This window comes from Phalacrocorax aristotelis, chromosome 4, assembly GCF_949628215.1.
Source record: "Phalacrocorax aristotelis chromosome 4, bGulAri2.1, whole genome shotgun sequence".
NCBI lineage: Eukaryota > Metazoa > Chordata > Aves > Suliformes > Phalacrocoracidae > Phalacrocorax > Phalacrocorax aristotelis.
The window spans coordinates 58,357,814-58,381,493 of record NC_134279.1 but is presented as its reverse complement, the minus strand read 5'-3'; the positions used below and the strand labels follow the sequence as shown (position 1 = coordinate 58,381,493).

The window sequence follows — 23,680 nt, the reverse complement described above, 5'->3', positions numbered from 1 at the left end:
ATTCAAAAGACAAGCAAGACAAATTTTTACCATGACCGGTTACCAGAGTAACTGACCAGTGCAACAAACTGCCAAAGAAGGGGTGGATTTCCCATCTCTCAATGCATTCAGATGTGCTTCAGCCAAATACAGGTTATTGAGTAAAGTACAGAAGCACCCACATTTAGATATAATATTCTCCAATATACAGGAGATCACAGCAGATGATCTAATGATTCTTTTTGAGAGTTAATTACAAAGCTATTACACTAACCTTTATGAAGTTATCTCAGAACCACTTGAACCGCATGACAGCAAGAGAAGAAATTCTTTGATTGCACAAGCTCCCTGGATGAGATGCCACATCAACCAGAATAGCCTTTCTAAAACTATTTTAGCATGAGGAACAGGTAAAAGCACTGATTGCTAAATAGCACAAAATGGTTTCTCTGGACCAAATGCTGACATCCAAAAGAAGGTATTTGAACCAGTAAAGTTGCAAAACAATATTTAATTGTAACTGGAAAGAATCTAGGTGTCCGTAACACATAGTAATGTCACAGCAATTAATTGAGGAGTGTTAATCTATATATAACTACAAGAAATCCAAACATCAGACAAGAGCCATCAACAATGAAACCAGGCTAACATTCTTTGTAGAGCATACAACTGAAAAATATTAGACAATAAATGGGGAAAATTAATTTATCATATAATGTCATAAATTTAAGTGGAGGTGCGCTACAAGGAATTTACCCCAAGGCATCTGAATTGTACATGACAAATTACCTCAATGAGCTCAAATAAAGCAGAACATGTCACCAAGTAAAATGCCATCCAAGCTTTCAACAAAAGATCCCTTACAAGCTTTCTCACCTCCACATGATGCGGAAAGGAATCATCCTTTATTTTTCCTTCCTCCAAGCCTATAACAAGCTCTTTGATTGGCAAAATAGATGGATCATTTCTGGTCCTTTAGGAACAGCACTACGTTTTCCCCTGATAAAGATGCTATAACTTGGGTTATTTTATTACTTAAAAAAAAACCCAGGTAACTAATCCCCCTTTATGTGATTATTTTTTGCAGGGAACTGGAGGAAACAGATTTTATATGTGGCTGACCAGTTACCAAAAAGAGAGAACCACCCTACATTGTATGATTGATCATTTTCACTTGTAAAATGACACTCATGTCTGTATTCCTCATTAAAGCATTCTTGGCTTAATGATTGTATTATTTGCAACACACTTTGGATGCATAAAGCACTAAATATCAGCTAAGCTCTGTAATCAGATCCTTAAGTTTATTAATGTTTTGTGACCCTGTGTAAGATTTGGTAATAAGAGACTAGTATTTTTATGCATCATAGAGCAGGATTCCTTGGCCCTGTTGTGTGGTCTTAGGCAGCCCGTTCATACCAAAATCCTGTTCCAGAATTGCAGTGTGCTTCCTGCCTGCCTCCCGGTACTTGCAATTGTCTGATCTCACGTCAGCGGCTAACTTGTTCTGCCCAGCTCTGACCTCCTCACTGTGAATCACACCAGCTCTCCACCTTTTGCAAATACAGTTCTTTTACATACAATCTATCACAGAAAATTGGAGGATGTGCTCCATTCTTTTCCTCATGACCTGGAGAAAGAAAAAAGAACTTGTAGTTTTATTTTATTGTACTTTCCTTATTTTTCTGTATGTTTTCCTGTTTCTTGAAATTTGGAGAGTAACTGGTAAGACCACAGCAACTGGTAAGGCTATGATGACAAATACTGCAAGTACTCTGACTGAGAGTTAGTTTTACTCTACTTAAAATTACTGTATTTCAGTTTGGCCGTATTACTGCTAGCACAGTATTTAATTAACAGGGTTTATAAACAGCTGGAAGATACATTCACTAAGTATACCAAAGCTGTCACTGGTAACAGCTGAGAAGGTACATATTATGGCCTCTAGACTAAGCAAACTGACAGAAGGTATAATAAAGGACAGAATTAGAAAATGTGGACAAATATGATGTAGTATCAAAGAGTCAGTACGACCTTTCCATTGTAAAGAAGCCCACAGAAGCAATCATAAACAGTACTGCGGAAATTAAAATACTGTAGTCAGAGCCAGAATTACTATAATTCGGAAGCAAAGCGGAGGATGGTCTGATGACTTAAGACAGAAATAAAAGCCCACCATTACCGTTTGACTTGAGTGTCTGTTTGAAATTGTAGGAAATTAAGCCATATTGGAAAATATTTCTAGTCTCTCATGATTGAAAAAAACAGCATTCTCAGTTATAGTAATTATTGCAAATTGTTTCTTCTTTTATTATCTTCCCCAATCCCAGCCCTACAGCGGTGTATTATATTTTATACAACCTACTATCAAAAAAGTGATCTTTATGGCTACAATCTGATTGGTTTTTTGTACCTGGAGACTCTTCTGGATTTTAAATTATTGCAATGACTATACATTATTTCCCAATTCAGCAACACCTCTCCTGAGTAAACTGCATGCAGCTGGTGAGCTCTGGGAGACAGAAATTATACTTTCTCTCTCTCCACCCTGATCATTACAAAACTGAATTCCTTTCTAGCATGAAGGCAAACAAGAAGTTTTGTCAGTTTTCTATGTGCTGGATGTTTTCCAATGTGACTCCAATACAATGCTGATTAGCAAGACTGTCAAAACACACACATTGGTGATCTCTTCTCCTTGGTATAAAGGAGTGCATAAAAATACCTATAAATCTAGTATTCGAAGAAACACTGACTCTGTATGATACATAAATCAGAGTCACTGCAGATTTATCATGGACTAAACCTGGCACCTTCAGCACCAAAACTCTAAGCCCATTAATTCTTATATTTCCTGGGTCCAGCACTTTTAAGATGTAGACTATCACACACGCTTGATACATACAATGGCTGAAGGTTTCCTCTGCTAAGAACTGTTTTTGCTGTGTTGCTATTTTCTTGAAGACTGAAACTAAGAAATCCTTGGGAGGAAAATACCTCACGGTACAGCAGACAAGTAACAGACTCTTTCCACATTACTTTAGAGAGAAACAAAACCCTATTCAGCTCCTCATTACTGTTTTTCAGCCAACTGCAATAACTCAAAGCACAACTGGTCAAATCTCTAACAAGCATAAAGTTAATTTTGCTTCTGAGTTCAGTTTGAGAGAAATATGGCAGAACAAATGAAAATATGTACAAAATTTAAAATAAAAGCATAGAGAGAAAGCAAATGACTTGTTATGCTTCTGCAGGTATTCTGAAAAATTATAAAGGACTAAAATAGCAAAAGCCATACACAAAGCATGAACAATTCCCTACCCCAAAGATAAAAATGTTCATTTTTATCTTACTGTCAGAGGCAGAAACTCTCTCTCTCTCCTATAGTATTCCGTGATCTCCTAAAGGATCAAGGCTTCCATAAAAAGGATTTGTTCCCTTGCCTTTTTACCTGCACTGAAGCCATCTTAGTATCTACATTTTCTTACAGTACCTGATCCTTTCTGTAATTATTTTCTTCACAGCATGCCCCAAGTTTGGTTATTCTGTATCATCTTACCCATCTCCAAATAACCTTCAAGTATTCTCTTCTAGCATCCAAAACATCCTATGCTATGCGAGGCCAATGCACAACACCCTTGCAATCCTGCACATGGAATCCTGTCCCAGAGAAACTACCAAGCACTGGGTCTGTGTGACCACAGTTCTCATCAACCCAGGGGGTGGAAATTTGCTTCAGTCAAAGCAAGAAGAGACTGCTAAGATCAGCTCATCATAAAGTTCCCGATCACTGCTTTTATAGGACTCCTTGTCCTCCTTGGCCACTCTGTCCCCCTGGGTACCATCAGCACTCCAGTGGCAACTGGCACCTCAGCTGACTTACTACTGGGCATTTCAAAATGCCACTGGTATGAGCGGTTACTCCAAAATTTGTTTCTATTCCTGCCTCTTCTAGGGATTGGACTCACTGAACACTTCCTAGTCACACAAAGTCCAACTGAACATCAGTTAGGTATACAGTAAAATAACAGATAAGGGTATCTTCAATAGGGTAGTATTGCTTACCCATCTTGGTTGGTTAACCAAGAGGAGCCTAAACATTCAAAGCCAGTGAAATGTAGCCAAACTCAGAATTTTCTGCATTTGTTATAGAAGGTATTTCCCTGTTGATTTCCATCTTCTACAATTTTTGTACTTCATGCGTATCTACCCTCCCACAGAATCCTGAGGTGTTTTGTTAGTCTCTTGATGAACTACCTACATCCACTAGTCTATTACTTAACTTTCATTTGTACAGCTAAACTTTGTGAGTAAGACAGGCCAGGGAATTTCATCCATTGATTTCTGCATCAAGTTTCTCTTCAGACTGGGTTAGAGCATGGAGAAGGAAGGAAATAATATGCAGGCATTTGGGGTTTCTCTCTTAAAAAAACAAACCAGAGATGTGTAGATAGGACTGGCTGATTTCACCTGCAAAGATCTTTGTGAAATTTCTAGTTTTTTCAATGGCTACTACCAGAAATGCAGCACATTTCCTATCACCAGAGCAGTATAAAGGAGGAACAAAGCAGAAATGGTAACAACCATTAAAAAACCAAAGGAAGGGAATAACTAAGCACAGGATCAAACTACAGGACAGCACAGGAAAACAAAACCGTTTGTAGTTGAATAGGGAAGACACATCACAAAAGGAACTACAGAAACAGGGAGAAAATAAAGTAAAAAATAAGCAGTACTTGAAAATAAATAAATGCTATTCTGCCTGAAGCTAATGGATGTATGATCCTAAGGCAATAGGGGAAGACACCGCACTAAATCAAAATTAATCCAAAAGCCAAGGGCCAGGCATAAGTATCCAGTGGAGGTGGTCTGCATTTTTTGATGCAAGAGCTTTAAATTGTTGGGGTTATAGAAGCTTGAAGATTTCTAAGGAAACTTCCTTTACAAAGCAACTTCCTCTGTTCAAACAACGCTAAAAATAGGTTCTGTAAGAAAGAATCTCGTATACACATTGATACTAATCAAAACATTCCAAGGATCTATTCTCCTCTATTATTGTAATTTGGATAGTTCAAGTAAATACTCCCTCATAGAAGTTATTTCTGAAACATTGCAACATTATATGTGGCTTTTTTATAACAGTAATTTTTAATTCCTTTTACTAACAATGCAGGAGAAGCTCTCTCCCACCATCACTCCCATGTTTACAGCTCCATCCTACTTTTACTGAAACAAATACCAGCACTCCCATTGGTTTCAGTGGACCAGGATCTAGTAGCTCTGCAAGGTCACAGATCTCCAGAGGACTAATGATGATTTTTACAAGGCCTCTTCCTGGGCATAAAATTGAGTTTTCAGGACAAAAGAAAACCAACTGGCTGGCTAGGCAGGGAAAGCAAAACAGCAGGATATAAATGTGGGTCCCGCCAGGAGGAGTGCTGCCACAGTAACACGTGGCTCCAATTACAGCTTTCTTCAACTAATTGACCCAGTTCGGATCATCCATTTAGCTTTCTAGGGAAAAGAGCAGCAATAATTTTGATGGCTGATCCAATACCCAAAGAGGGTTCCTAGACATTGCAACACTTTCAGTGTATAAAGCAATCCTCTCCACTCTCTTTCCTTATAATTCCAGGGGGTGCAGGGGGAAAGCAGCTGCTCTTGAAAGCATCAGCACGTCTCCCTGGACTTCCAGCTGTAGCCTAATGAGTTGGCAAGTGTAATTTTGCATTGCAACTTTTCTCAGGATAATTAATAATAATTGCCTGTCAATGTTCAAAATTTCTAAGATTTGAACATCTAACATGTTCAAATGTTAGAAATGAACCTAACATTTCGATGCAGATTAAGCTAAGACAATTCCTTTCCTCATGGAAAAGTCAGTGCTTAATCACACACAGACATATATGCAACTGTTGTATGTATGTTCTTGTTGGTTTCAACAGAGACATCAAGACCAGCAGGAGCTCCACAAGAGTACTGCTCACCCAGCCACACACTGCTTGAGGCATAGTAGTGGGTAACTTTGTTACCGTCTCACAAATCATTTGGTAAGGAAACTATGAATTAATTTTCCAGTGCCACGCATCTGGTGCTTCTTACAAATGCTAATTTAATATAAAACAACTCCTTAAAAATAGGAGCAAAACCAAAGAAACTAAGAAATGTTGAGCCAGCCACTGAAGGATACTACAGTGACGTGCCAAAATCAGGGAAGGAGTTTTTGAGCAGGGACAGGTTCAGAACTGAGAAGTGCATGCTGAGGATCTTCCTGATGTTTTTTTTCAGATGGTCTCACAAGACTGCTGGGGCACTGGTGCATCCCTTGTCCCCACAGCACGAGTCCACCACTGTGTGACCACCACAACATTGTGAGCATTGCTGGGCCACTAGCATTTTCACCCCAACATGGACATTTGGATTTGCCCTGAGCAGGTCAGGAAATTCTTCTGGCAACTCTGCCAACAGCGCTAGCACCTAGGGCAGTGAAGCAGGAGCCAGAGCATGAGAACTTAAAAGACTTATGGTCAAAGCCCTTTCATGGCCAAGCACCACAACTCCTCTCTCACTGAAGTATGTGAAAAAGTTTATGCCGCTTTAGAGGGTGGCAGGATCTAGTAGGAACCTGGTAGGAAACTTACTATTTGTGGAAAAGGCTAACCAAGGTTACAGGTATGCCGAGATGCATCAGTTCAACACGGAGTGGTGTGTCAGGGAAATACAGAAGATGACATAAATGCTTCTTTCAGTTTAATTAAGGCTTGTCAGTGTCAAGTACAACTCTCAGAAGACAAGAACCCACACATTAAAACCTCACACTGTTCCAGTACTGTTCCCTACTTTCCTCTTCATGGCTAGTCCCCAACATGTGAGGAGAGATTTCAGGCTTTAAGGCTATAATGCTGATGTCAGTGATCAAAACTGAATTCCCCAAGGGCGCTAAATAAGACCCACCAAGATTTTAAAAAGCTATTTACTTATTCCTGTGCAGGTGGCTTAAGATCTCTTCCGGGCAAAACACTTGAAAAGGAGCTAATTATACACATGCAGTCATGGACCAAAAAAGCAGTCCAGCTATTTTAGAATTCATTAACTGATATTTGATACAGAATGTTATTGCCAAACTCCAGCTGTCAGCATTTGGTCATCCTTTTGTTAAAATAATTACTTTTTTTCTGAAAGAAATTGCTTGGAATATGAAAGCTAATTAAGAGAAGATGCCAATGACACAGAATATTGTCCAAGAACAATACCCTCTATCTGCTAAGTAAATGCTTTAGCTTCACTTTAACATTTATTTCTGGTCTAAGACAACAACATTATTCCTATTGCACTGAATGACTAATGGCTATTTAATAATTTTGTCTGACATGTTAATGCATAAGGGTGGGCTATCCTCTGTAAAATTACTAACACACTGTATTTCAACCAGTTTATAGAGCAAACTGGGAGCCCTCTCCTGTGGTCTTCAGTAATGCAAGAACTCTCATTGACTTTAACAGGGTTTTCCGCTTGAGTGATATGTAGAAGAGCCAGCTCCTAGGCAAACTTGCTTACTCTCCTGCTTTTTGTTAGCGTCTCTGGCAATACAGACTGTGCTGCTGCTTGTGTCGACATTCCTCTTCCCATTCCCCAGCAACTATTGCCAATCTCCTAAATTCAGCACCCCTGCAGCTGTAAGAGTGATGCGCTACTGCTGGAAACAACACATACTGAATCTGAAACCCCTGCTGAGTGCACTTTTGCACCAGCACGGAGAGGACACCCATGCTGTGCCATGCATCCAACCAGGGCTACTACCTTGTGTTGTAACATTTAGGCAAGCCTGATTCTGAACAACCGGCTACACATGAAAGAGGATCTGGCCTTCCAGGGAGCAGACTTTTGCAGGGAAGCAAGAATAAAGGGTACTCCCTGCAGAGGGAAAACAGTGGAGGTGAGCAGCTCGCACCAGCCTCCCTAGGGGAGTAGAACAGGGAACTGACTTTGCTGTTGGTTACCCTGCCCATGAGATGTTTTGCACCTAACTTTTGAGGTTCATAATACAAAACCAATCATTTACTTTAAAAGACTTCGTATGGAAAAAGAATAAGTTCCTATTACAAACTATGTAACCTATCCATAAAACTGGTCTGCTGTTGTTCCAAGATTTATGAGTCAAGATTATGATTAATATGTTCAAATGTACCAAAGCAACTTGAGAGCTCAAAGTGCATACAACTTTAAAGCTCACCCAGTGAGGCTCAGGACTCAAACTCATGAGCAAATTACCGTGGTGTAACAAAGCCACTGGCATGGCAGCTGAGCCGTGGCAACGGTCCCCGCGCACGCTCTTAGTGCATGGAACTGTGAGCAAACGTGACTTTGCTTAGTCTGTAAGACAAAAAACTTAAGCTGAGACACTTCAGAGCTGCCCTGAGCTAACTGTGAGCACCCAGACAGTTACTGCAGCTCAGGTGGCCAGAGATAACTCATTATTTTGAAGTAATTTTCTGGAGGGTCAATTCAGAAATTTTTAGACATTTCCTCTCTTTGCAAAAACAAGCATTAAAAAATTCTCTTATTCTCTCCTTTACAAAAATGTAGTTTCAAAGCAAATACAAATGAAAATTTTCCCACCGTATTGAGCCAGCAAGTGCAGCCCTAAACCACGAGCTATGAAGTTTTTTGAGACTAGTTTATTAAGAGTACAATTGTTTAGATTATAAGTACCTTACTAAATCCTTAAAACTGTAAAAATACTCCTTAATGTTACTCCAGTCACCCACAAACACAAAATTATACTGAAATTCTTTGGACTATTTTCATTATTTTTTTTCTCCAGGGATGACATATGTTTCTAATAACTTGCCACTGAGCAAACAGATTTAGCAGGGTAGCAGCATGCTGAGAGAGATAGCAGGATTTTCAATTTTCAGATGAAAGCAGCTCTATTCCCTGGCAGCCCTACTCCTAACCCCTTTAGGCCAGATCAAATTTTATCTGAAGCTAGCGGGTGCCTGTCTTTGACTTCAATGGAAGTTGAATCAGGTTTTCTACATACCTGCGGTAAACAATTTGAAGCTTATCAGCTAAAATATTTTTAATCAGTACTTATACCAGAGGGAATCTGTAGCAATTAACGGGATTTCTGGGCTTGGTTATTTACATATGTTTAGCTAAAAGACGACCCAGTTTTTAACAGAGAATAACATCCACCTAATTCAGCAGACTCACAGACTAGTTTAGATTATCAAAAGGGAAGTGCTATGCAAATTATACAACTCTCCCCTGCACCTACTAGCAACAGATTTGTAAATCTATTACATTAATTTAGACAAGGAAAATCTATGGTACTATTTCACAAGATCAGAATTAGTTTCCAACACACACCTCACCTTCAGCTCCATAGTTTTCCCACAGAAAATAAGGTATTTTTCATCTTCAGACATTTTTGTATAGTCTATGTACTATTTTGAAACTGAAGCATCTGACAATCTCTGTGGCTCAAGAAAAGTCTATGTATAAGAATATTTCTATATTTCCTGGAGCTCTCCGATAAAAGCTTTATCTAGCATTTTCAAATAGGGGTGCTTAATGACAGGCGCCAACTAATCAGTCTCACCTAGATATGAAAGAGATGAGCCCCTAATGACACCACAACCACAGGAATTCTTGTCAAACTAAGGCTACTCACACCAAGAAGCTTTGTTTCACGCTGATTTAGTCCAACTATTTGAAGACCTCACCCCCAACTTTCCTTCACATCTTCATGTAATGTTATTCAGACAGCTGTTTTTTTCCTAAACTAACTTTTCAATGTATGAAAACTGACAAACTATTTCACTAAGTTCCCTAAAAGTATTGCCTTGCTAAAAATAAAGCTTTTATGATTAACTAACAGGAAATATACGAACATATATATGTGAATATATGAACAAGAAAGACCAAAGCTCTATTACTAGAGGTCTGTGTTTGCAAAGATTTGACAAGTAAAGCATTGCAGCTCTTTATTTCGCGTAAATGGTGGGCGCTACATTTTTGTACAGTTTTTCTGTTCTTTCTGACAAAAATCTTTTCTTTCCTAGGAGAGCTCAGTGCTTTGGATCTGACATTTGTCTGCAGTTTTATAAAAGTAAGAATGAAACCATCTTTAGCTCCAGAAATCCATGGTTTTTAATGCATGCATAGCTGCAGACAAATCAGAGCTAATCTTAATGAGGAAAACTTTTATCAAGTGTAATTCTATCTGTTCCCACCCAAAAGGGACTAATTTGTTCCATTAACTGTGAAAATACCAGCTAGACGCTTTGACTAAAGCCTCTGAAGCACATTTGTTCAATTAATAACCACACAAAGGTACAACCACTCAACATGCCAGAGGCTGCTCTCCAAGCACCTTCCAATCTTTCATAAAAAGCTGCACCAATCATAACTAAAGGACCTTTTTCTTGCCCCAACCCATGGAATAAGTGATGGGATGGAAAGGGGAGGATAGGACCATACTTCTCAATTGTACTACCACTAAAGTCCAGCATAAATAAGACTAACACAGCTAACACAGACTGATCATTCTCATATCCCTGACTGTATTCCTTCATGAGGAGCTAAGGAGCCTTTCTTCAAATGAGGCTCCTTGGGAACTGGGGAAGCTAGCTGTTGGTGAGTCAAGGCATACAAGCTGAGGATATTCGGGGAAAATAATTCCTTTTCCTTTTTTTTTTTTTTAACCTGAACAAGGACTGCAAGATTTGGCTTTGTGGTATAACCTTAAGTTTTCTTAGCTTCCACTATACTTATCTTGGATCTTCTAAGAAGTAGTCAGCATCTTGCAGAATCAGGTGCCGCATTAACAACTAGACAGATCTTTACGTATTAATAAGTTAAATCTATAACCTAGGGAGTTAAAACAGAAAGTGTGCTTAACATGAAGTGTAATAGCATGCGTGTAAATGCATGTATGCAAAGCATATATATAATAGCATGTATGCAAAGCAGGGTCACAGGCTCTCTGATTTTGCTTCCCAAGCAGAATACAGGCAGATGACATAAATTTTTCCATGTATAAATGCATCTGCCAAAATATTTTTATTTGTTGTGATGAGTAATCTGACAAATGTTCAAAACTTACAGAGTAAGAATTTGATACTTGGCATTGTCAGGACACTGTACACCTTCTCCATTCATACGTGCTTATAAGAAGAGAAAGCGGATCTTGCTACTTTCGTTGTACTGGCCCTGTGAAGACTCATGATGTTGTTAGGCCCAATTCTGCTACGACAAACTTCAGCAGAGACAAAATTTGGTGTTTAAGAATGTATGCCAAGTACCTAAAATATCTAGGAGGGAAAATTCTGAAACACGAAATGTAGACTTTGTTTTATTACACACCTGCTATGCAAATAACAGTCACACATCACTAATTCTGAAGTCTAAATATATGAAAGTAGAAAATGAGACGTTAATAACAAAACAAGAAGTCAGTTAGAAACTAACTTTCTCTAAAGCCAAATATTGACCTTTTGAAAGCAGGTACAACAGTTACTAAGCGATTAAAACCATAATGCATTTTGAAATCATTTTTATGTAGACTACTTGTGTGTTATTTTTCCCTTAGAACAAGGGAAGAACATGGACTGCAGAATGTTACCCATGTAACTGGGCCATGCGCTTCAGACTTAATGGTATTGAATGTAGTTTGGTTAAGATGCTGCAAAACCATCAAAACACGCACAGTATAAGGAATTTCAGGAACCATGTTCATTATTTCTACAAGCCAACAAAATAATGTCCAGCTAGGCTAAAACAAGATACATCCAGAGCTGCTACCACCATCTCAGTTCTAAAGCAGACCCTCCTGGCATATCAGCCTGAGTGCGTCAGGGACAACCCCCGCCTGCCAGAGCGGCACACGCAACAATACTTTTCTGGAATGACCAATAACACATCCAGTACAGCTTTGCACTTGCTTAGTACCTCATACAAAAAAACCCACTTTAAGTATAGAACTCTATACCACTCTAAAGGTAGGTAAATATTACAAATCGCTTATTTTACAGAACCGGGCAAAAAGAACCAAAGAGGTTGGACTCACCCACTGCAGTGGCAGGGGAAGGAACAGCGCTCAGGACTGAAATGACTAATGTACTGCTAACATTAAAATAATTTTTATTTTGCCAACTGTTTCTACCATTTCAAGCCACGCTGTCAGTGACAGGGTCACTTTTTTAAAATCCATGATCAACAACAATAGCTCAATTTCTTTCATCTCGACAGGTCACAAGAATCAGATGGAATTATCAAGGACTTATTCTCTCTCACTGTAGATACGAAGAAATCAAAAGTAAGACTGATTTTTTTCCTCATTCTGATTTTTTTGAGCTGATGTCTGCTTTTGGAAAGTTACAGACATGAGTAAAGGTGGATAGCACTCTAATAACTAAGCATGTAAAGACTTGTAAGATGTAACCCTCTAATGCTCACTGCGGATATGTACCATCCCCAGCAGGCACAGTAACAACATTAACATAATAAGCTATTAAGACCAAAAATGTTAGATGGCCTCACCTCCAAAAACTGGAGATTGTTTTCAAGACTTACCTATATGCATACAAATGGATGTCCATCCAGTATACAACACTGTCCCTACACCAACAAATCTATAATCTGAAAGACAATCCTGAAGACTGACCAGGCAAACAGGTGTTTGCCAGGAAACAAAAGTTTTCTGAGGTAGGTCACGCACCACATTCACACATAAGCGCTGCTTAGCTGAGGCCTCGGAACTGCCACGGAAGGCAACGGCTGAGCTGCCAGGGCAGGACATCTGGGGAACCCGGCAGAGTGACAGCTGCGGAGGAATTAACATAAGCGATATCTTGTGGTCTCCAAGGCCAATATACCCCCTCCCCACTGCAACGCGCTACAAATTAGATCTTGGAGGACACATACAAAGAGTTCCTGGCAGGAATCCTATCTCTAATAAATAAATAGCAGTGTGACGCTGTCCTTTTCCTGATATTATCTTCCACAAGACATTGTCCAATTTCTCCCACTTTAGTTACACATACCTTGCAAAAAGTGGGGAGCAGCCCGGGAGTGCATACCCTGGCATCAGCGGGCCACTTCCAGCTTCTTTAAAGAGAGAAAACTACAACCCCTTGGGTCACAGTACGAGGCTGAGATCCTTTTAAAAAAACCAAGAACGAACAGGAAGAGTGCCGCTTTGCACTAAACCCCCCCAGCAAACAGAAAAACCCAAACCAGCCCAGCCGCAAAGCAGACGAGCGGACGTTTCACTGGTTTGGAAGAGAAGAGTGCTGCCTAACAGCGAGCGGACCGGCTCCGGCTCCCCCGGTGTTTACCTCTCCGGGCACCCGGCGCAGCGCCCGGCGGCGGGGACGTTTCCGTACTTGAGCAGGCTTGCAGCCACCCCTGCAGCCCCCGCCGCGGGCTCCCCGGGCTCCGCCGCCACCCCCGGGGCCAGGCCGGGCCGCTCGGCGGAGGAAGGGACGGAGGGTCGGGCAGGGGTACCCGCGGTGCCCCGCACCCCACCGCCGCGGCGACCCCCGCCCGCGGCGCCCCTCCCGCGCTCACCGTCTGCTGCGGCCGCCGTCGCGGGGGCGCGGAGGGTTGGGGCGGGGGCAGGGCGGAGGCGGCCCCGCGGCTCGGCCCCGCTGCTTCGGGCCGGCTCACACGTCAGCCCGCGCCACGAGACCCGGATCTGCCGGCTCCCGGCGGCGGCGGCGGGGCCGGGGCGGTGCCGCCCGGATCCCGCCCCTCCCCGGCCCGGGAGCCCAGGCTGGGGCACTCGGCGGGCCGGAGGCTCCCCGCCGGCGGCCCGCCGGGCGGTGTCGTTTTCAAGTAACGCATCGACCTTAAAATAAAGCCCCAGTAAGTCAGCGCTGGGGAGACGCGAAGGAAGCAGCTCGGCTGCGAGGGCCTGGCGTGCGGATGGGCCCGCCACAGCCCCCGCCGCCGGGACTCTGCGCCCCCGTCAGAAATACGGTGCCGTCGGTGCTTGGCCCCCTGCCGCCACCTCCCAGGCGGGAGGGCGTTTACAGCGTGGTTTCTCACCTGGAAATCTAAAGCCTATTTCAGAGCTCGTGACTCACGAGGCTTCCCTGCAATTAAAGCATCCCTCAAAATATGCATTTAGATGCTGGGGAATCAAGTTAGAAAGGAAATTTTCAGATCTTCTTATGTCAGGCAGTTGGGTTTTCCTGTGCCTAGCCAAGGAGCTGGAGTGTTGTACTCCCATATGGAAAGATGGAGCAGTGGGGAATCACACAGATGATAAAATCTTCTCCTCCAATACTTCCAAGGGTGGCTTACCTCCTCCAAGCCAGAAAGTGAGGAAGATGCTGCAATTACAGTGAGAACGGACGTTTGGATGGGAGTTGTGAGTTCTCCCAAGTCAGTACCTCCTCTCGGCACCAGTGCCTCGTCCAGTCTGATATGGCCCACACATGGGGACAGCTGTGGCTGTTCTCATCACTCTTTGCTGTTGTCATGGGGCTTTCAAAACTCCTTTCACAGCTACAGCTTTCTTCTGGAAGTTTTATTCTAGCCTTGAGTGTCAAGCCTACGTTACTCTGCCAAGTCTCGGCTGCGTTGCCAGTTGGCAGCCTTGCACGTCCAGCCATCGTTGGCGTGCAGAGCCACCTCCCCCTGTAAGACACGGGTAGGCTAACTCTGCTCATTTAGGGCTGGCCCTGGACATACCATTCCGCTTCCTGAGAGGCAGTGGGCAGGGTAGCTTTGTCCAGCCATACCACACTGTCCTGAATTGCTGTGGATCTTGCCTCTCCTTTCCCCTGTTTCAGCCCTTTCTTGTGTGTTAGTGCCCAACTAAACAGTGGCAATACTGAAAAGTGCATCGAGGCACTGACACAAAGCCAGGCCACCGCACAAAAAAAGCTAAACTATGCAGAGCTTGTGTCATCTTGTCTTCCTCAACCAAGGGAACTGAACCTCTGGTAAGGCAATAAGGATGCTAAAATTTATCTTTACATTGGAAATACGAAACTACAACCCTACAATGTTTCCTGGGACAAAAGGTTTCTTCACAGTCTTTGCAGGAGTTTAGAGTGCAACGGGAGCCATGAACATCAGCAACATAAGATATGCTTGGCTTGAAGCATTCTTTGGCTGTCCTGGCAAACACAAACCTATCCAAGACAATGGTGTCAGAGGGTGGCCATAAGCAGAATGACCAACTGTAGCTGCATCCTTCCTCCCACCTCTGCCTTAGCCATCCTTATAACCCTTCATGAGGGAACGAGCCATCCTAGAGGCAAGCAGAGACAGCGTCCCACCACCATCAAGCAGCCTTGCCTATCTGTATAACACACTTAGCACACAAAGCTAGTCATTGTAGAAAATGGATCAGATATCCTGAAATCCCCAAAACAGACACAGCTTACCACTAGTCCCAGCTCAAACAAGAGAGAAGAGCAATGGCAACCACACAATAGTGGAGAGGAAGGTTCCTCCTGTCATGCAGAGGCAGGAACATGGAACACTTCCATCTTCTTGCCTGTGGGTAAAGCCAAACAGCCAGCTGTTGCTAAAAGGATGGTAAGCTTGGGGCAACTGTTGCAATGGGAATGAGAGTCTCATCATGACTGATTCTTCGAGAATTGAATTTGTACAATCCTAGAACTGGAAGGGCAAGACTAAGTAAGCTAGACAGGCAGTCTCAGATGCCTTGTCAGAAATAACATGAACATGAACAGGAACAGATGCAGCCTCCTCAAAACTCGGCACATCACATCTTTCTTGCTCATTTCTCACATCGCCCCATCCAGGAACTTGCATCATGTCTGGAAATCTCTTGAAATTGTCCCTTGATGAGGCATGCAAGCAGCACTGCCTGGCTGGCCAGCCACCCCTCTGCGTGAGATGGATGCACTCACACCAAGCAGCGCCCCCTCCCTACACTCGTTCCTTCCCTGCCATGTTGTTACTGCAAGGTTCTGCATATCTGTAAATAGTTTCACACAACAGGTCTCAGTAAAAAGCTGAGCTCTTTTCGGTATTGTATTCTGCATTATTTACACTGCCTTTTTGACAGCAAAACAGCAATTATTTTTTCTGATTATTTGTCTTTGTTCAATGTCCATTGGCATTCCTGGAAATATGGGAAGCTAATGGGCCCAGTGAAGGATGGATTTGCAAAAGAGTGATCCTCATGGATGAAACTATGAAGTATGAACTGCCAAGGAAGTGGGGCAGGCAGTAGGAGCTACAGAATGTAGAGACCAGGAAGAAGAGAAACAATGCATGAGCTTATTGCTTTCAAATCATCAGGTACATATATAAAAGCAGAAAGTAGCTAGGTGTTTTGCATAAAACATTCTGCCAGAGCATCCCTCAGAATTTGGCCCTCCTGGTTCCCACGGGCAAATGAACAAGCCATAGCAGGCACTGGTTCTATCTCAGCTTCCCACTCCCAGGCTTCAGCCATCTGCTTCCCCTTACACTCACAAATTTAGTGCATGATAGAGCAGTAAAACGAGATCCTGGTATGGAGGCTGTTTTCAGACTCACCCTGTGAAGAAAAGAGTTTCTGGCAGTCAAACTATGATGAAAACAGTGATGACTTAGGCTACTTTATGAACAAAGGCACGAGATTCCTTCAAGATTAGCTAGTAACAAGGACAGCATAGTAAATCCACTGATTTTGGCACACTACAAACAATTGTGCTGCCCACTGCCAAGTTATGCAAACAACTGCTTAAGGGTCAGAAGATGGTGATGTTCCTTCCACCAATAACCTTGTACAACGGAGAAGGGTGGGAGCTGAGCAAAACTAATGACATTCTCTACATCATCATGTGAAAGTCATGCGGACTGGGCACTTTGTAAAGCAACAGGCAGATGTCACATTCCACATCACAGTGCTAGCTTTCAACTTTTTTACCCTGATAGGCAAGGGAAAAGCAGGAGTCCTGCTGGTGATCTAACTTACCAAATAATGGATGAGCTTGTTTACAGATAACCAAGAACATTATTTTTCCATTCTGAAGTTCTCTTTCTGCTGATGTTCTTTTCAACTTGGCTGCCTAACTCATGCCACTAGGCATTGTATCGCTCACATCTAGATGCTTTGTGGAGTGGAAATTCTTCATCTGCAATTCACACAGTTTCATCAGATCTGAAAAATTACCTAGAAATGGGGCAAATCCTTTTAATGCCACTCCTTTTTTGTGCTCCCTCTTTTCTTGCATGCAGTCCATAATGAATAGGTAATGCCATTCCCAGAATGAATCGACATGAAACTCTACTGCAAATTTTGACACTGAAGAGCCACTTGGAAGACATCTGCAGCATGGTCTGCAAATGGCATCCAGGAAGTGGAAAGAAAAATATTATAAAGTACCCTTGCAGTAGCAAGGTAGGAGTGGCCTTTTGGCAGCTACACTGGGTTTTTGGGAAGAGGGATCTAATTTTGGAAAAAGAAGACAAGTCCTTAGAAAAGTTGCTCACAAACATTCCTAGAATTCAGCTGGGCTGGCATCTCACAAAGCACTGGAGAATTGCAAAGCACTTTGGGATACTAGGCAGCAAGCTTGTGAATTAGCTGGCACAAAGACTATATTGTGTACTTAGGTTAATTTAACAGAAATTTAGTCATGTGATCACCACTGAACCAAATTTATACTGCCAGATTTTCTGTCAATGTACAGATCAAGGCTTAATGAACACCCAACCACAACCTAAGCTGTCAGGACTCACAGAAAAAATATGGCTCAGGAAGAAGAAACTCCACTGAAATTGTCAGAGGATCTATGGAGGGCTCTTGTGCTCCTGAAGCATCAGCACAGCAACACAGACTTTGAGATAAGTTAGCCACAGTCCAGGGGAAATGATTACAAAGGATTGCTCCGGTGCTGCTAGATCACAGCTGCCCAATGAAGTTTTCCAAACGAGGAAATGGAGGAAGGAAGTCTGAAGTTAAGGGGTGACAAGGATTATTTTACACTTAACTATAGCATCAACTAGTAACTATGAAATGCAAGCAGGCTAACTGGTATGCTTACAAGATCAGGCTTGCAAAAAACATTTAAAGATACAGGATTAATATCTGAACCACCAAATGGTTAATGATAACACTTGCTTGTAAAGATGTACCATCTGAACTAGGCTAAAATGGATCTGTAGAATTAGAACAGTAAGTTCTCAGTAACCACACAAGTTAATGAGACAAAGGTCCACTAAATTTCACTGTGACTGATAATTATGCAATCAGTGTCAGGAACATATTTTGCAAATACTTTGGGAAATCCCCTCTAAAAATGCGGTCTAAGTGATCCAGCACTGGTATAACCTTAACAAATTGTTTTTCCTCTGGGGTAGAAACCATAATAGCAGCTGCACGATTGTGGTGGCTTTCTTGCAAAGAAAAGATGAGAAACAGCGTGAACTGCTTCTTAAGCAACTGTAGTTCACAGCCATAAGCTATCTGCAGCCATAAACTTACCAGCAGCTAACATTGCTATATTCATCTGAAAATTGCTGCCATGCAGGAAAAGCACATCTCATGTCATCCTCTATGTTCAGAGCCATTTCAGCATTCAGTCTGAAACTGCGTCTGAACATGAGTCAGTGCCCTCAACTCTTACAGTTCTCACAGACTTGAAATAAAAGTGAATCCCTGTTCATTTTCCAAGTTAACATCTAATAGAAGAAGCCATATCTAATAGATGAACCGCAGGCACAAAACGCAAGCCAGTAGGTTTGATGAATGTTAGTGCAGAAGAAAATGTGAGAGAAGAAAATGAAAATAAGATCCCAAAGGATTTTTTTTTGGAATGCTTTACTACAGCTAACAAGCAGCAAAGAGTCAAACTTTTCTGGTCAGGAACTGGGAATTACTCTGACCTGAAATGGATATATGCAGTTTTTGCAGTTGGTATTAAGCACTTAGTATATGACTGAAATTTAAGAGTAACCATCCATTAAAGAGCCAAGACATTATTTACAAAGAAAGAAGAGAGAAGGCATTTCACGCATCACTGAGGAGGTGTATCAAAAGGCATAAGTCTGCCAGTCAGTCCTTGGAGATAAGTATTCTATCACATAAAATGTGGCAGTATCTCTGGACTACAGAGACCTAAATCAAACTGTTGGAAAAGAACCCAATATGTTATCACTGTGATACTCTGGTTTCCGTAGCACATTGAACCATGCTTTTCATTTTGGATCTTAGAACATGAATATTGACAGGTGAACTAGAAATTACTGTTTTCTCAGCTGGCCCAGATCTGTGTGAACATATGCAAGGGTTTTAGCTTGTGCACATTTGCTGTTTGAGGATGTGGTATGATGCAGCTGGATGTTTGCTACAGTATATTACACCTGTTGAACAGAAGCTGTAAACCCTACAAGTGGTTTGGTATAAGAAAGAAAATTAGGATTTACAGAACTTGATAACACTGTCAGGTCAGGGAAAAAAAATAATTCTGTAGTATTTGCCAGGAAAGATGAGGAGAAGGCTGAGGTACTTAATGCTTTCTTTGCCTCAGTCTTTAATAGTCAGACTGGTCATCCTCAGGGTTGTCAGGCCCCTGTGCTGGGAAATGGAGCTAGTATGCAGAATGAAGTCCCAGTTGTTGAAGAGGTGGCAGTCACCAACCTGCTCCTTCACCTGGATGTTCACAAGTCCCTGGGGCCAGATGGGATCCACGCAAGGATACTGAGGGAGCTGGCAGAGGAGCTTGCCAAGCCACTGTCCATCATTTATCAGCAGTCGTGGTTAACCGGGGAGGTCCCGGATGACTGGAAACTAGCAAATGTGATGCCCCTCTACAAGAAGGGTCAGAATGAGGATCCGGGGAACTACAGGCCTGTCAGCCTGTCCTCGGTGCCGGGAGAGGTCATGGAGCAGATCATCTTGAATGCTATTACACAGCACATGTGGGACACCCAGGGGATCGGGCTCAGCCAGCATGGGTTTGTGAAAGGGAGGTCCTGCCTCACTAACCCGGTCTCCTTCTATGATAAGGTGACCCACTTAGTGGATGAGGGGAAGGCTGTGGACATTGTCTACTTGGACTTTAGTAAGGCCTGTGACACTGTCTCCCACAGCATTCTCCTGGAGAAGCTGGCTGCTCACGGCTTGGACAAGTGCACTCTGCGCTGGGTTAAAAACTGGCTGGACGGCCGAGCCCAGAGAGTGGTGGTGAATGGAGTCAAATCCGGCTGGTGGCCAGTCACGAGTGGTGTTCCCCAGGGCTCAGTGTTGGGGCCGGTCCTGTTCAATATCTTCACTGATGATCTGGATGAGGGGATTGAGTGCCCCCTCAGTAAGTTTGCAGATGACACCAAGCTGGGTGGAAGTGTCGATCTGCTGGAGGGCAGGAAGGCCCTACAGAGGGACCTGGACAGGCTAGATCGTTGGGCTGGAGCCAACGGTATGAGATTCAACAAGGCTAAGTGCCAGGTCCTGCACTTGGGTCACAACAACCCCATGCAATGCTACAGGCTTGGGGAGGAGTGGCTGGAGAGCTGCCTGGAGGAGAAGGACCTGGGGGTGTTGGTTGACAGCTGGCTGAACATGAGCCAGCAGTGTGCCCAGGTGGCCAAGAAGGCCAATGGCATCCTGGTTTGTATCAGGAATAGTGTGGCCAGCAGGAGCAGGGAGGTGATAGTGCCCCTGTACTCGGCACTGGTGAGGCCTCACCTTGAATAATGTGTTCAGTTTTGGGCCCCTCACTACAAGAAGGACATTGAGGTGCTGGAGCGTGTCCAGAGAAGGGCAGCGAAGTTGGTGAAGGGTCTAGAGAACAAGTCTTATGAGGAGCGGCTGAGGGAGCTGGGGTTGTTTAGTCTGGAGAAGAGGAGGCTGAGGGGAGACCTTATCACTCTCTACAACTACCTGAAAGGAGGCTGTAGCGAGGCGGGGGTCAGTCTCTTCTTGCTAGTAACAAGCGATAGGACAAGAGGAAATGGCCTCAAGCTGCGCCAGGGGAAGTTTAGGTTGGACATTAGGAAAAACTTCTTCACGGAAAGGGTGGTCAGACATTGGAACAGGCTGCCCAGGGAGGTGTTTGAGTCTCCATCCCTGGAGGTATTTAAAAGAAGGGTAGACGTGGTGCTTGAGCATATGGTTTAGTGGTGGACTTGGCAGTGATAGGTTAGTGGTTGGACTCGATGATCTTGGGGGTCTTTTCCAACCTTCGCGATTCTATGATTCAGCTCACACTTCACAGTTTACAGATTTTGCAAAAACACTGCACAGATTAAGGGAAACCATTTCTCTCTTCGGGAGTGTGAATTTACATTTTCAGTATTTAAATGGGTTCTTGTGGTTACTTTGTGTTAAGCTACTAAGGTCAAAATTGGACACAGGTGTTGTCCCCAAAACTGGAGGTAATTACAGAAAAAAAAAGTTGGAAAGATTTGGAGCCAGTGCCATATTTTAGCAGAAGTCCAACTCCTCTGTAGAGAAACTGAGGGAGCCAGACTTTTCTCAGTGGTGGCCAGTGACAGGGCAAGAGCACTGGGCACGAACTGAAACACATGACGTTCCAGCTGAACATAAGAAAACATTTCTTTACTCTGATGGTGGTTGAACACTGGCAGAGGTTGCCTGGAAGGGCTGTGGTGTCTCCATCCTTAGAGATATTCAAAATCAGACAGACATGGTTCTGCTGGGCAACCTGCTCTGGCTGACCCTGCTTTAACAGGGGGGTGGACTATGGACTAGATGATCTTGAGAGATCCCTTCCAACCTCAACCATGCTGGGGTTCTGTGATACCATGCCACTCAAGAGGGAACCCTAGAGTCAGTACATCTGCAGAGCACTGTCACCACAATTTCAGTGGGAGTAAAATTAGTTGGAATAGGTGATATTAAAATACAGGGATAGTAAGACACCTAGAAATACCTGTGCAGGAAGACAGTATATAAATATATACATACACACACATTATTCAGTGTTACTATCTTTTATGTCTACTGTACGTTTGGGGAAGGGACCAACAGGGCAACATCACAACATTCCTCAGACTAAGAGTTAGGATGTCTGAGAGACAACCATACAGCACGACTATCTCCCAGTATGACTAACCTCTAATCGGGGAAAGAAAGATACAGTCAAGAATACCGGCTTTTAAAAGGTGACAACTTCCAATTTACCATGTGATCTTTTTGTGCTCTATCAGGAAGATGGGAAAGCTGTAACAGGGTATTTTATGAGATGGGTTATATTTCCCTGAAACTGCTATAATTTCTACCCCTCATCTGAGAAGAATGCACAAGACAAGAAGTTCCTCGCACCTAACCTAGGTCTTCCACCTAAACAAAGGCAAATGCTACTACTGAAAAGAAAGACATATAGAATAGTAGGGATTTTCTAGATACTGTTCTGTGCAACATTGTGTGCCTGACAGAGGTCTGAAGACCACAGAAATTGCTTACTTCTGCTGTGTTCAGGGAAACTGTACCTTACTCTATACATCAACAGAACACTATTTGAGCCTTGTTTGTTTAACCTGACTTTATCCTCAATTTTCTCCTCTAATAACTTTCCAGATCCTATGTTCTTGCTAGCCACATGGCCAAACTGGAGACAATCAGGTTAGGAAAACAACAAAATCAGCTTGCCTTAATTTGTATTTTTGAATTGGTCATTACTGGTTTCTATTACCTCAAATGCAGTTCAGTTAACTTTTTACATGACTGTGGTCTAAACGGTGACTAGTAATTTAGAGTTTATGATTTAGGCCTAAATTAGCATTCTACTGTAGTAAGATCAATAGAAAATGTTTTTTTTTCCTGATACAAAATTGTTCTAGTCTCCAAAATGCAGATATTTTAGGATGGTATCAACAGCAATACAGCTTGATAAATTATCCGTCATGTGAGCTCTTTCTGGATGATCTCTGACAAACATCACTATTTTGTAAATTTTTATTGTAGACAGTTCCAAAGACTTCCATCAGTTGTGGATTTGGTGCCTTCATGACAGATTATACTGTAGTTTAGCAAGATGGCCATCATTAGAAGTAAGTTCAAATTATAGTTAGAATTTTCAAAAAGCCTCAGAATCCGGAAATTGCTTGTTCAAGCAATAATAGCTGAATTCAAGAGCTCCAGATCTCTTCTTTATTAAAAGCAATGATATTTTCCTGCCTTTCAGGATCCCTAAAAAGCCTTGTGCTTTACAAAACAGAGAAACCATTGAAGGGATTCATAATGATTGAACATGCAAACTATGCTGGAGTATGTTCTCTCTGTGGTTTGGCTTCCAGTAGATTTCTGATTTTACTGCATATATTCTTGTATTATACTGTGGTTATTCATACATTTTTAATCCATATTCTCTTATAGCTGGAAACCTTTCTGAGTTGGGACCATATGTACTGTATAATGCTATTGCCTGCAGGAGTTTGATCCCCATGTTGCATATACCGCTTTGCAGCCTGCATTGATGGCTCTGTGTCTCAGGTTACATAAATGATGAAGAGGAAGAGGTGTCCAGTTACATCCTTTTCTCCTGAGAAGGCATGGCAGTGATGTGGGAGGACAGTCTGCAACATACACTCCCTGAATAAGTGTTGTCTGCCTCCTCAAAGGAAAAGGCAGGAAGCCAGGTGGAGGCACGCTGGAGACCCAAATCTGATCTACATGCTGTCAGTTGGACACTTTGTACATAATGAGCTTTCCAGCAGTTAGCTTATCTACACTTTCAGGAATTCAAAAATATTTTGGCAA

At 42.6% G+C, this 23,680-nt stretch overlaps 1 protein-coding gene across 5 annotated transcripts in view; it reads right to left on the bottom strand.

Annotated features, from left to right (window-relative positions):
* Window positions 1-23,680, bottom strand: part of SMIM14 (small integral membrane protein 14) — a 59,547-nt gene that overhangs the window by 28,656 nt on the left and 7,211 nt on the right. The window contains exon 1 of one of the 5 annotated variants that reach the window (XM_075091642.1): window positions 13,555-13,693. The exons of 1 other annotated variant lie outside the window; for it this stretch is intronic. The gene's annotated coding sequence lies outside the window, so the exon portion shown is untranslated. Of the gene's footprint in view, window positions 1-12,558; window positions 12,580-13,028; window positions 13,191-13,322; window positions 13,694-23,680 lie in introns of those variants that run through there. 3 more of the 5 variants (XM_075091644.1, XM_075091646.1, XM_075091645.1) reach the window with 3 other exon arrangements.